Below are 13,941 nucleotides of genomic sequence, written 5' to 3'. Positions count from 1 at the left end.
TTAAGGAATTAATTTACAGAATTGTAGGGGCTGACAAATCTGAAATCTGTGGAGCAGCCTGGCAGGCTGAAGACTGAGGGAGGAGTTGGTGCTGCGGCTTTGAATCTGGTGTTTGCAGGCTGGAAACTCAGGCAGGGCTGCAGTTTTGAAGCAGAATCACCCCTTCTTTGGAAAACCTCAGTGTTTTCTATAAAGGGCCTTTTCAAGGGATTGGATGAGGTCCACTCACATTATGGAAGGTAATCAGCTTTACTCAAATTCTACGGATTTAAATGTCAATTTCGTCAATTCGTCTTACAGATACTCTCTCAGCAACATCTAGACTGTATTTGACCCCATAACTGGGAACCACTGCCTAGTCAGTTGACACATAAAATTAAGCATCACAGATACAAATAGGGAATTTTAAAAAAGGAAATACAAACTTAAGCCAAGAAATTATCAACCTTGCTAATGGTAAAATGTAGAAATTAAAGTGAAAGCTCAATATAACAACTCAGCTATTTCTTACATTAATATGGGTCTATAGTGTCATCAGCTGTTCTCTTTGGACACAAAGATATCTTTAAAATATACACTTCATGCCTGAAAACAAAAAATACCCATTTTAAGATTCCTAATGTCAAACTTGTTAAATGTCTACAATGCATGATTCAGTTTTAATTTTTATACTTAATACATATTATCTTATAACTTTTATATGACTTGTGTATACATTATTTTATAATATTTTTCTGTATTAAATGTAGTATATATTTGGTATAATTTTCTTTACTACCTGGAATAGTAAGGGCCAAAACTATCTCCAAAAGATTTCAGACTAGACAATATTGAAGTTCCCTTTAATCTCTAAAGTTAAATCAGGTGGAGCAGGGTGGCTCACACCTGTAATCCCAGGACTTCAGGAGGCCCAGGCAGGAAGATTGTTTGAGGCTAGAAGTTCAAGATCAGACTCAGCAAACAAAGCAAGACCCCATCTCTACCAAAAAAAATAAAAATAAAAATAAAAAATTAGCTAGGCCTGGTGGCACGTGCCTTTAGTCCCAGATACTCTGAGGACTGATGTAGAAGGATCACTTGAGCCCAGGTGGTCTAGGCTGTAGTGAGCCATGATTGTGCCACTGAACTCCAGCCTAGGTAACAGAGTGAGATCCTGTCTCTAAAAAATAAGTTAATTAAATTAAATCAAAATACAGATAAGCTCAGTGATTTAAATTTAAGGTCATATAATTAGCTTAATGATTTGCATGTGTTTAAATACATAATAAAATTTCCATCAGGTAAAAAGGCGCTTTGTGGAATTTAATTTCAATAACTGCTGAATCACAATATACATTTACCTTACTTTAAGCAGACCTCATTCATAAATATATATAGTTTATGATATAGATGTATAAAGACAAATTGGGCAAGAAATAGAGGTAGGCTGCTAGGCAATGTTTCCCTTGAAATAGCGAACTTCACTCGTTCTTAAAAAGTAACTTCTTTTTGGAATGTTTTGAAATTAGTGAACTAAAGTTTAGTAACTAGTACATTTAAAGAATTATATGAGACACAGTGTGATTGATACTAAGATATAAAGCATCTTCCCTTCTTCCAAAGTCTTTCTCTTTACTCCTCACGGTATTCGCTATTTTAAGGTTACTGTAAGCAAAGAAAAACTGAAAATTGAAATTATTAAAAGTAAAAGTAACAATAGTAATTTTTAAGGAGTTGTCTTAGGAAGAGCCTTGTCTGTGGTGGGAAGTGGGAAGGATGGCTGGAAACCTTTCTAGATGAAGTGTGTGGTGGAATGAGGAGCATCAGAAAGTTTCTGAAAGTACTGCTAAGCTGTTTTGCTTAAGAACACAAAAATCAGTTACATTTGTTCTGTATTCACCAGGCTCTATTTTCTATAAATGCAATAAATGTAACAAATGCCCCATAAGGCATCTCAAAGACACTTTTGACAATAGTTTGTATTATATAGTGTAAAGGCAGGCAGCAGTTGGGACAATAGTATATCACAAATTAAATGTCGGTGAATGCTAGCATTACAACATCAATGCTGCAAGCCAAATAAAAGCAATGTTTTGCATATTAAGAGTGTGTATTTGCATGTTATTTGTGTTGTTAATATTTATCTTCAGTATAACCAACAATAAAATATTCTCCATGGAAAGTCCAATATATTTGTTTTTAATGTTCCATAAACCTTATTTATTTAAAATTCTGGGCTTTACATGTCTTGATTCCCCGAGGTTTTATTATTTAGTCTCTGTGTTGTTTCATTATAATCCAGAGATAGGTGTTTCTAAACTAGAAAACTTCCATCAAAGTGCTGGATGCTGATTACATGTATAGTTACATCAAGGCAAGCTAGCTATGCAAACCCCATAGCCAAGTATCAGTAACTGGCCTAAAGGTTAATTTGAAAAAAGGAAGAAAGGGAGGGAGGGAGGGAGGGAGGAAGGAGGAAAGGAAGTGCGAAGCGAAGACGGATAAAGGAAATAAGTTGAGTGCTAAGCAATAGTTGCTATCTAAATAAACACTTGCACTTTTCATACTTTTTCTGTAAGTTCTATACTGTCTCGAAAATTACACAGCAATACAGGCAAGACAGGCTCATTTAAAAACAAATAATCGAGGCAGGAGGATTGCTTGAGCCCAGGAGTTCTCTGCAAAAAAATACAAAAAATAGCCAGGGAGGGTGGCTCATGCCTCTAATTCCAGTACTTTGGGAGGCAGAGACTGGCCCACGGCTTGAACCGCAGAGATCCAGGCCAGCCTGGGCAACATAACAAGACTCCGTCTCTAAAAGAAAATACAAAAATTAGCTGAGTGACACGCATTTGTAATCCCAGCTATTTGGGAAGCTGGAGTGGGAGGCTTGAGGCCAGGGAGTGGAAGCTGCAGGGAGCCCAGATCGCGCCTGCACTCCAGCCTGGGAGACAGAGAGGGAGAGAGCGCGTGACCCGGCACAAGTCACAGCTTAGTGGCTTCTCTCCACCCCGGAGGATGCAAGCTAAGCAGCAAGAGTGTCTCGGCTCCTGCCGGGCCCAGCTGGAAGCCCCCGGGACACGGAAGCACAACTGAAGCCACAGGGCGAGCCTGTTGGACCCCTGGGTTATGCACCGAGGGCGGATGGGGCACAAAAGGGTGCGTGTGGGTGAGGGGTCCTCAGCCTAGAGGGTCCCGCAGTCCAGAGGGTCCCGCAGTCCAGAGGGTCCCGCAGTCCAGAGGGTCTCCCCGTCCAGAGGGTCCCGTAGCCCAGAGGGTCCCCCAGTCCAGAGGGTCCCGCAGTCCAGAGGGTCCCGTAGCCCAGAGGGTCTCCCCGTCCAGAGGGTCCCTCAGTCCAGAGGGTCCCCCAGTCCAGAGAGTCTCCCAGTCCAGAGGGTCCTCCAGTCCAGAGGGTCCCGCAGTCCAGAGGGTCCCGCAGCCAACTCACAGGAGCCAAAGGGCAGAGGGGCTGGGGCGGGCCCAGCAGGGGCCACCGTTTCACCCTATTCACCTGACACTGGATGACAGTGACTCTAAAAATCCCACGTTGCCATAGTAGCAGGAAGTAAAATCTTTGAACCCCTATCTTTCTGCTTCCTCCCCTAGGCTAAATAATCTCAGGAGCATCTGTCCTGTCAGAAGGTCTGTTGGTGCCAAAGCCTTCCTAGTTACACTGCCCAACTACAACATTGCCATCAGTCTTCCAAATTAAGCCCTTTAGGGCTTAGCTTTTTCAACTCATGTTAGAACCTCCCCAGTCCTCCCTCCAGGTGCCAGGTGTTTGAATCTGTCACATTCAGTACCTCTACCTTAGCGTCTTCCTGACTCCTTCCAGCCACCGAGCCTTTTGAGTCCTTCCGACATGCTTTCACATGAATTTTGACTGCACAGTCCTAGGAACATTGGATAATGCACATAGATTCCTGCTTCACTCACAGATAACAGCTTTCTCCTCTTTCTCCTCTGCCCTCGGTCTCCCACTCTCACTCTCTTCATATTTACTCTTCTCTGGAAAACTAGGATCAGTAGATCAGATGATCAGTAGGAGGCAGTCAGGCTCTTTCTCAAAACCTCAGGGACACTGCAACATGTTAATTGCCATTCTACATCCAAAGACTAAAAATTAATGGTTCACTTTTAAATAACAGTTTCTCAGTTTCTAAAATGCATTAGTCAATCATCAATCAATCAGTCTTCTTTCCAACAGGCACTGCATTCTGGGTCTATACATGCTCGGTAGTGATAAAGTAATGAAGCTATGTGAGTACTTCCCTTCTCAGTGATCACTGTGAATTACACAATCATTTATTATAGGAATGCCACCATAATTCATCTTTTAGAATTGATTTTAGACCTAATTTATAACAACAAATCAATTTTGCCAGTACATAAACGTAAATATAATTTCCTTTAATTATAAAGGAGAGCATAAAATATGAATAAATAGACATCTTAGTACCTCCTCCATTATTAAATTATCTTGGCATACATAATGTCTATCATCAATGTATGCTGTTCATTATAGGTGAAAATTAACAGAAGTACCCCTGTATCTTTGGAATTGCTTATAAAGTAGACAAACTTCTACAAAGACTGCCTAAGGAAAGAAAAAGACACAGATAATTTGAATCAGAATATAAAAATCACAAATGACAGATTTTTTAAACCATAAGAAAATACGAATGCAGATGCCAGTAAACTTTAAAATTTCAGTTAACAAGAACACTTTCTAGAAAACATCAATTTCCCTAATTGATTTATAAAAACAGGAAACCTAAATAAGGAAACAACTCTCATTAAAACAAAACAGTGATTTAACTCCTATTCCATAAAAAAACTTACAGTTTTTTCCTCAATTTAAACAAAGTATAATCTTTATATCTTAAAAATTGTTAAAGAATAAAAATGTTATCAGACTAAGTCTCTGTATTAAAACTAGGGAAAAGCAATTGAAGAACAATTTATAAGTAAGTCTCATTTAAGGGCTAAACTGTTAGTATCTATAACTCAAGAATGTAAGAAAGAACACACTGATTAAGTAGACTATATTTCAGAAACATAAGAATAACTAAACATCAGAAAAATATATCAAAGTAATATTTCACATTAAAATTTTTACGTGAGAGAAAAAGGCATATGATCATTTCAAAAGATAATAAATACATCTAGCTAACCAGGAAGCAAAGGACATTCCTTTAAAAGCTTTAAAAGCTTTTCTATTTAATTTGGAAAAAGAGTATTATGTCTTCCATTCAACATTTTACAAGAGGTAGATAGCTACCAGATAGTTACTAGTTAATGTATTATAATGAGGAAAAGCAACAAATAATACTTAATGGAAAGGGAGAGACAACTTTTTTGATTATATTTTCATGTGAATAATCAAACTTTCCGTACCTAAAAATCAATCAATCAAATATGTATATATTTTTTACTCAAACATTGACAGAATAATCAGATAAATATTAGAAATTATAAGAATGTACTGACAGATATGATTAATATATGAGAATTAGTGATATTTCCATATACTGTTAGAGAATGTAATTAGAAACTATATTGGAAAAAGCATCTTTTTAGTCATACAAATAACAAGCCTAGGAAAAAGTCTGACACAAATGGATGATGTCTTTACGGAAAACATTTTAAGCATATTGAAGACTATAAATAAGACCTGAAAAAGTCTACAGATTTTCCACACTCATAAACATGAAGACTAACATGGAAAATATGTTAATTTCACTAATGTAATATACTATTTTATATATATTCACACATACATTCCAAGATGATCTTAAGATCAAATGGAAAGTGGAGGATCAAACATAATTAAGACAATTTTGAAATAATAGCTTTCTCTTTCTACCTTGATGCTAAGACATTAAAATGCAGCTGTAATTTTTTTCAGTGTGGTATTTGCACAAGGATAAACAAATTATTAATGGAACAGAAAGGGAGTGTTTATGGTAACATGAAGCAATAGTGATGACACTGAGATTGGGCGAGCAATTGCTTTGGCATACTTAGTCATGCAGTGAAAAATAAAATCAGATTCATACTGCACCGTAATGTAAAACCAATTCCATGTAGATTAAAGAAGCAAATGTGAGATGTGACTTTACAAACATTTTAGAAAAAAATATGGGAGAGTATTTTTGTGATCCTGGGTAGAAATGAATATCTTTAAAAGTGCTCCAAAAGCAAAAATTATAAGTAAAATTCAGTATGTTTCATTTTCACAAATGAAAAGAGGAAGGGCTTTCTTTGGTAGAACATATTTGCCGCTTTTACAAATAGCAACTATTAGTATCCAGACAATCGACAGAAGTATCAATCTAAAATGACATATGACTTCATAACCAGAAGGTTGGCAAATATTGACAACAAGTGACACCAAGTGTATGGAGAAAAAAGAAATCACAACCTGTTGATGGAAGCGTAAGTTGACATAAAACTTTTGGAGAGGAATCCAGACATTTGTGTTAAAGTAAAAATGTTTATATCCTACCATTCCAGTAGTAATCTAATAATTCTATTTCCAGAGTTTTCCTTACAGGAACTCTAAATATGGTCAAGAGAACACATATTGTAATATTGTTTGTAACTGGTGAAAATTGAGTGGCTTAATGTACATAAAAGTAGAAAAGTTTTCAAAACAAAGTTGGATCATAAAAATGATCACCAACTCCATGTTTACATTGTCAGGAACAAACACCAAAAATTAGCAGCATTTCGAAAGTCCGAGGCAGGGCACAAAGGCTTTTAAAAAGACCGATCATGTTATCAACCACCGGTGTGAAAGTATCCTTCAGTTTGGAACAAAAATACCAAATTATTTTTTCCAAGGGACCTTAAGAGCTTTCTATTTTAATGTAAATGTCCATAGGATTGAAAGTACACAATGTAACTGCCAGGTTGAGTTTTTTAGACCAAAAAAAAAAATCTGAAGCTTTGACTACTGTTTGAATGTAGATATTTCACCATTCATATAATCACAGGGTGTTGAGGAAGCATACACTTTAATGAGAAAACTTTATATTTTATTTTTTATTAAACTGAAAGTAATTCTCAAGCTGCAGGGAATAGCTCACTGAAATCTAATACAGACAATGTGATTTATAGTGACCTATTTTAAAGAATGGGAGAATCAAGGTAAGTTGTTATATCAAATTTTACCTCAAAAATTGTCAATTTGTCAGGAATTTCACCTCAAGTATCAATTCGTTAGGGACACTTTTTAAACAATGATCATTAATAGCGTAAGGTACTTCTCGATAGCACTGTCCACACCGGCAGTTTGTTTGTACAACTATGTAATTCATGTCTTTATCTCCCCAGCCTCTGTGTTCCATGTTGGTTTTGACAGTGTCTGCATTTGTTTCACTAATGAAGTTTCAATTATTATCTCTCACAGGGCTTGCAATATGCAAGACATTGTATAAGCAATTTGCATCTATTATCTCATTTAAATATCACAATGATCCTGTCAGGTAAACACTATTATGTATCCCCATTGATAGATGAGGAAATGGAGGTGAGATGTTAAATACTTTGTCCCAGGCCATGCATTTACTAAATGGCAAAGTCAGGGTTTAAGTTCAGACAATAGGTGTTGCCCTTAAAGAAGCAATTGCTGTAAAATTTTCTCTCTTATTAGGAAAAAGACTAACAGCACATAGAACTGGACAAAATCTATGAAACAACAGTTTTTAGACTTTGGACAATGGGCAGCAGGAGGCTACTGTATGATTGAAGGAAAGCAAGCAAGGTGGTCTCAATCATCAAGCAAGCTTTTTTGCCTGGACGCTATTTCCAGATTGCAGCATAGGGAGGGTCATTTCAAGAATAGTCCCACAGATTTGCTAAATTACAGAGGCAGTGATTTGTGCTAAGGGGTCCAAAGTGGCTAAAATGTATGGGCCTAGTACCAGAAAACAAAAGCAAGGAAGCTGAATAGAGAAAGGGTCCTAGATCACTCTATGGGGATCTCTCAAGTCTTTGATTGGTTACCTGAACATCAATCTGTACAGGCTTTTGCGATAAAATCCAACAAAATTTGAAAAAAATAAAAAGCTTCTGCAAGAGAAAGTACAATTACCTAGAAGCTAAAGATGAACCATTGTGAAGACTCACGTTCGGACTGGGAATCATTGCATTTCTCACCTGCTGGAAAGGTGCCCTGTTGAAAGTCTCCGGCTGACATGGAGACTCTAGACACATCACGTTTCAGCTGTGGAGCTGACTTAGTTCTAAAGACGATTCCAGACTTAGTCTTCAATTAAAAACAAAACATGACAAAACAAAATGATAAAACAGCCTAGGTAATCCACGCCTAGGTATAAAGATGCAAGTAACTTACATCTTGATAACTTTTCCAAAACTCTTTTTAAAAAAGCAACAACCACTCAACAATGTAAATTCCATAATGTCTAGCATCCAGTCAATAATTATGAGTCATCCAGGTAAACAGGACAATATGGCTACCTTTACAAAAATATTTAATAGAGACAAATCTTGAAATGACAAGATGAGGAATGAGTAAACAAGAATTTTTCTAAAACTCATTTTTAAAGACTTGAAGGAAAACATGAACACATGAAAAGATTAAAAGGAGATGTAAAAAGTATCATGAGATCAGCCGGGATGAAAAGTATCATAGCTGAAAGAAAACGTTTACATAAATTAATACCAAATAGATACTGCGGAAGAAAGACGCTCGCGACATGTTGATACATTAATAGAAACAGTGCAAAATAAGGCACAGAGAGACAACAAAGACTGAACAAAAATGTGCCAAACCTAAATGGCCGGTAGTTTAATATTAGCAACTTATGATAACTGAAGTTCCAGAAGGAGATAAAAATACTTGAGAAATAGCACAGAATATACAAATTAGAAAAAATATTTAAGATATATAGAAATATTTACACATTTGATAATGGTATAAAGCCACAGGTCCAAGAAGTCCATGGAATGTCATTGAGTATAAACACAAGTAAAACCACACCAAAGATTATGTGAAAAATTGCTGGGAATACAGATATAAAGACAAAATCTTGAAATTATAGATAAGAAGGAAGAAATATTTTAAAATAGTAGTAGTTGCTTCATCAGAAAGCATTTAAGCCAGAAAAAGACAGCGCAACATGTTCCCAGTGCTGGGGGGATGAAAAAAGGTCAATCTAGGATTTTTTCAGCATGACAGAAAAAAAAAATCCTTCAACATTTGGAAATTAAACACATTAATCCTCATTAACTATTCAGCATATGGAAATGTGTCGAGGCCAGCAAATCCAAGCAGGACAGCTCCAGAGCACCTTCTCTGATCTCGGTCTATCTATCAGTACAGTGAGACCAGCAGGTAAGAGGCTAGTACCCTCATTTGCATGGAAGGAATCTGAAAGCTGAAGGAATCTGCAATTCTGGTGACTATCGTAAGTGGAAGAACTAAAACAACTCCGTTTTCTCAGTCCACGTCTATTCCTCTTGGCACTTCACTGAGTCCTCTTACAAGAAATCTGCAGGCTCAAATATCTAACCAATATGTACATATTATTAGCATACATTAAAGATAGATGCTTAAATATGCAAAGATTATCTCTGAAAGGTTACACAAGTAACTGATGAAGCAGGGGAGTGCATTTTTCTCCAAAGCAAAAAGAAATGAAGTGGCTGGATGCTGGAAGGGAGGGAGGTTTATTTATACTGGCTTGTGTTTTTTAAATTATGCATAGTCTCAAATGTATCTATTTTTTTAAAACAGGAAAATTTAACTGAATCATAAAGATAAAAAGTAGTTGCCTATAATTTTATGTATGTTTTAAATTTTGTTTGGATTTTGTTGTAAAAAAAGAATCTTACACATGCAAACATATAAAAATATTATTTTACCATTCTTTATATTAGTTCAGTTATTTTGTTCAGTTTACGTACATTTTAAGTGATTAGCTAACCTTATGCTTGAAACTTTGTTGTTATTATTTACCTTCTAGCATGTGGATGACTCCATTTTACTGCTTTTTCATATATATTGTTTCTAATGGTTATATCTTACTGTTCTGTAGAGCTGCACTGCAGCTTAGTTGGCAGTTATTGCAAATGTTGAATGTTTCATTTGTTCATAATTTTTCACTGTATGAATAATTAACATATTTGTGTGATAAAAGCCCTTAATGCATAAAACTTTGTTTGCAGGTTTTCCATGTAATAAATCCCTATAAGTATAATTGCTATGTGGAAGTATCTGAACACTTTTAAAGGCTAGATTACATCTCTCTCACCTGCAGTAAATGTCCCCCATTTTAACAATCACCTCGTTTTCTGTCTTCCCAGGAGCCTCCTGGGAAGTGTGTGTCTTCTTTTCTGACCTTCCTTGGTGCCCAGCAGGTGGTAGTGGCAGATTTTACCAAACAGATTTCTCCAAAATGGAAAATTTTCCCACTCTGCCTTGCAGTGGCTGGGAATATCCATTTCAGTTTAAATTTCTTAGGTTGAAAATTGTATTATTTAGATTTTTTCATTTTGATTTTTATGTTTTTATGATTGAATTATTTTGCTAGTTGACTAGATGAATATCATACCTTTTTTGGATGTTTAGTGAGTTTGAACCTACCCAGTACCACTCTACTCACAGGCTTTCACTTTTCCCTCATTCCCAAATTGTCTGTCCATCGCCTTTGATGTTATTTCCTTCACTGGAGTGTACTCATCATATATTAAAGATTCTAATCCTTTGATTTTCATGTTTTTTGGAGACACGTCCTCAATTGCTAACTGCTTTTAAGGTTCTATTTAATTTAAAAGACATTTAATGTTCATTCTTATGCCAGTGTTCAAACAATACTACTTCAAAGACATATATGTCGTGGTCTGAAGAACCATCAGTAGAGAGCAGATAAATTTAAACATAATATGGTGGGCTGGGCACAGTGCCTCACACTTGTAATCACAGCACTTTCGGAGGATGAAGCAAGATAACTGCTTGAGCACAGGAGTTTGAGACCAGCCTGGGTAACATAGTAAGATTACGTCTCTAAAAAAAAAATTACCTGGGCATGGTGCACACCTGTAATCACAACTACACATAGGCTGAGGTAGGAGGATCACCTGAGCCCAGGAGGTCGAGGCTGCAGGAAGCAGTGATAGTGCTATTGTACTCCAGCCTGGGTGACAGAGCCAATAACTTGTTTTAAAAAATAAAAATATTATGATGGCTATCTTTTCTACCTCATTGCACAGCACAATATTCCCTTTCTCACCAGACCAATTAATTGCTCTTGCTGAATTATTTTTACACATGTTTAATCACTTTTCAACAGAAATAACAGAGACTTACTGGTTAAGACAGTGAAGTTAAGTCAAATAAAAATCCCTCCTTCCCTAAAATATAATAAATGTGGGGGAAATTAATTTTTTATAACTAAGAAAAATGCCAATAATAACTAAAATAAACAGTTCAATCTCATAAAATGTGTTTAAAAGTGCTGCCAAATAAGTAAAAGACAAAAAGACCAAGAATCTAAGTCACCCAGTATAGACCATGTGTCTCCTAACTCTGGTGGACTGCCTGCCATGCTCCTAGCCCATGACAATGACAAGAACCAGAAGCAGTCAAATCAGACCTGGGAATCCCTGGTGTGCTCTTCACCTTGGACACTGGAACCCTCTAGATACATATTCTTAAGTGAAAAGAACACACTATGTATATCAAACTAAGAAAAAGAAATATAATTCTCAGAACAGATAGAAAAAAAGAAGTAAAATACATGAAATAAAGGAAGCTTTATTCACACTATGTTCATACAAAATACAAGAGCTTTCCACATTAAACACTTAAGAAATGAAATGAAGTGAGAAGCAGACAAAAATTCCATGAGGAATGAATTAAAAAAAGGAAAAAGTATGGTCAAATAAAGATGAAAAATCCATTCTGGAAAAGAGCAAAATCAAGAAGGGAAAATAATCTTCCCTTGAGTGTGGTTTTTTTTTTTTTTTTTTGTATAGATGGAAAATAAAGGTAATAAATTTGGCAGAAAAAGATATGGAGCTTGTGATGACATAAAAACATGGGGAAAAAGGAAAATTATGGTGCTAGGAACTGAGGCAGGAAAATATCATTACACAAATATCTAAAAACCATGTTTGCAAAGGAAAAAAATAGGAGTAGTTTGATAATGAGTTATTCATGTTTTTGTTCTAAAAGCAGTATTTTATAACTATAAGTTATTTTGTTATACAAAAGCTTTCCAACAACAAAGTGACATATGTTAGAATTTTACTAGTTTAGCTTCATATCTGATGGTGCCAAAAAGAACTCCCTCCTATACTTTTTTTTTTTTTTGAGATAGAATCTTCCTCTGTCGACGAGGTTGGAGTGCAATGGCACGATCTCAGTTCACTGCAACCTCCACCTCCCGGGTTCAAGCAGTTCTCCTGCCTCAGCCTCCCAAGTAGCTGGGATTACAGGTGCTGCCACCACGCCCGGCTATTTTGCATTTGTAGTAGAGACAGTGTTTCTCCATGTGGGCCAGGCTGATTTCGAACTCCTGACCTCAAGTGATCCACCTGCCTCAGCCTCCTAAAGTGCTGGGATTACAGGCGTGAGCCATGGTGCCCAATCTCCCTCCTATCATTCTACAGAAAAAGTGACTTAAACTGGTTGGGTCTCATAACTTTTCAACTGACTTAGTCCTAAAGACAGATAAACTAAAAATAGTTTTAACACCTAGACAATACACATTCCAGCTTCTATTTGCCACAATAGTAAGGAATCAATACTTCATTGTAAATGGATGAGCTAGCTTCAATGGTCCATAAGTAGTTTAATCTGTAACCACTGTCTTTATTTACTGAGTTACAGCTGTTTTTACTGACTTGTGTTTCAGAGGCACTTAGGTCAAAAATCATATTTTAAAAATGGTTGAAAATGTTTTGTGAGATCTACTATTTAACTTCTGTATTATAAACTGAACTGGGTCAAAATGTTGATGTTGAACATTCTGGATAAGGTTTCTATTAATTAAAAAATTAATAGATCTTTAAACATACATCAGAAAATACTGAGACATTAACATTATTTGAAGAAAAAAATGACAAGATTAAATATAAGAGAAACTTGGGGTAAAAAGCAAAGGCAGTCTGGCCAGGAAATATTTAGAACCTCATTCTAAGAGACCCTGAGGGACTACCATAAAGCATTTATCAAATTTATAGCCATTTGCTCCAACTTGTGTAAAATACATTACATAGAATATAGCAATATTTTAAAAATATGTTTCAAAATTAAGAATCTTAAAGAAAATCCAAAAGTATATTTACTCACCATGAAATTACAACAAATCCCAACTCATGATAGCCATCATGCTGTGTTAGTAATAGTAAATTTGTTACAGACATGCCTATATTATTTTAATGTATTATTTTGGTAATCCAAGTCAGTAGGGCAAATCATTGCTTTTTGAACCAATACTGTGTAGTATTCAGGGTTTTTCTACATGTGAGTAATTAGGTTAAGTACTAGGATCATGAAATTGAGTAAAATACAACTCTTGTCCAAAATATTTTCTTTGTACTTATTAAAGAGTTAAAGCAAACAAACTGTTGTTTGTAATTTATATTCTTAAAGTTCAAATTCAGTTGATTACTGGGAATCTAATATGTATTCTAGTAAATACTCACTAGATAAAAGAATAAATGCTTTCATCTTAAGCTAGTATCCGATTTTTTTTTTCTAACTCATTCTTCTATAAGGCCAGCATTACCCAATACCAAACCCAGACAAGGAAATAACAAAAAAAGAAAACTACAGGACGATATCTCTGATGAACATAGATGCAAAAATCCTCAACAAAATACCAGCAAACCAAATTCAACAACACATTAAAAAGATCATTCGCCATGACCAAGTGAGTTTCATCCCACGGATGCAAGTGTGTCTCAACCTATGCAAATCAATAGACATTA

This window comes from Trachypithecus francoisi, unplaced genomic scaffold (genome assembly GCF_009764315.1).
Source record: "Trachypithecus francoisi isolate TF-2019V2 unplaced genomic scaffold, Tfra_2.0 Lachesis_group1, whole genome shotgun sequence".
Classification (NCBI taxonomy): domain Eukaryota; kingdom Metazoa; phylum Chordata; class Mammalia; order Primates; family Cercopithecidae; genus Trachypithecus; species Trachypithecus francoisi.
The sequence above is the reverse complement of the archived record's forward strand: the minus strand, read 5'-3'. Positions refer to the sequence as shown.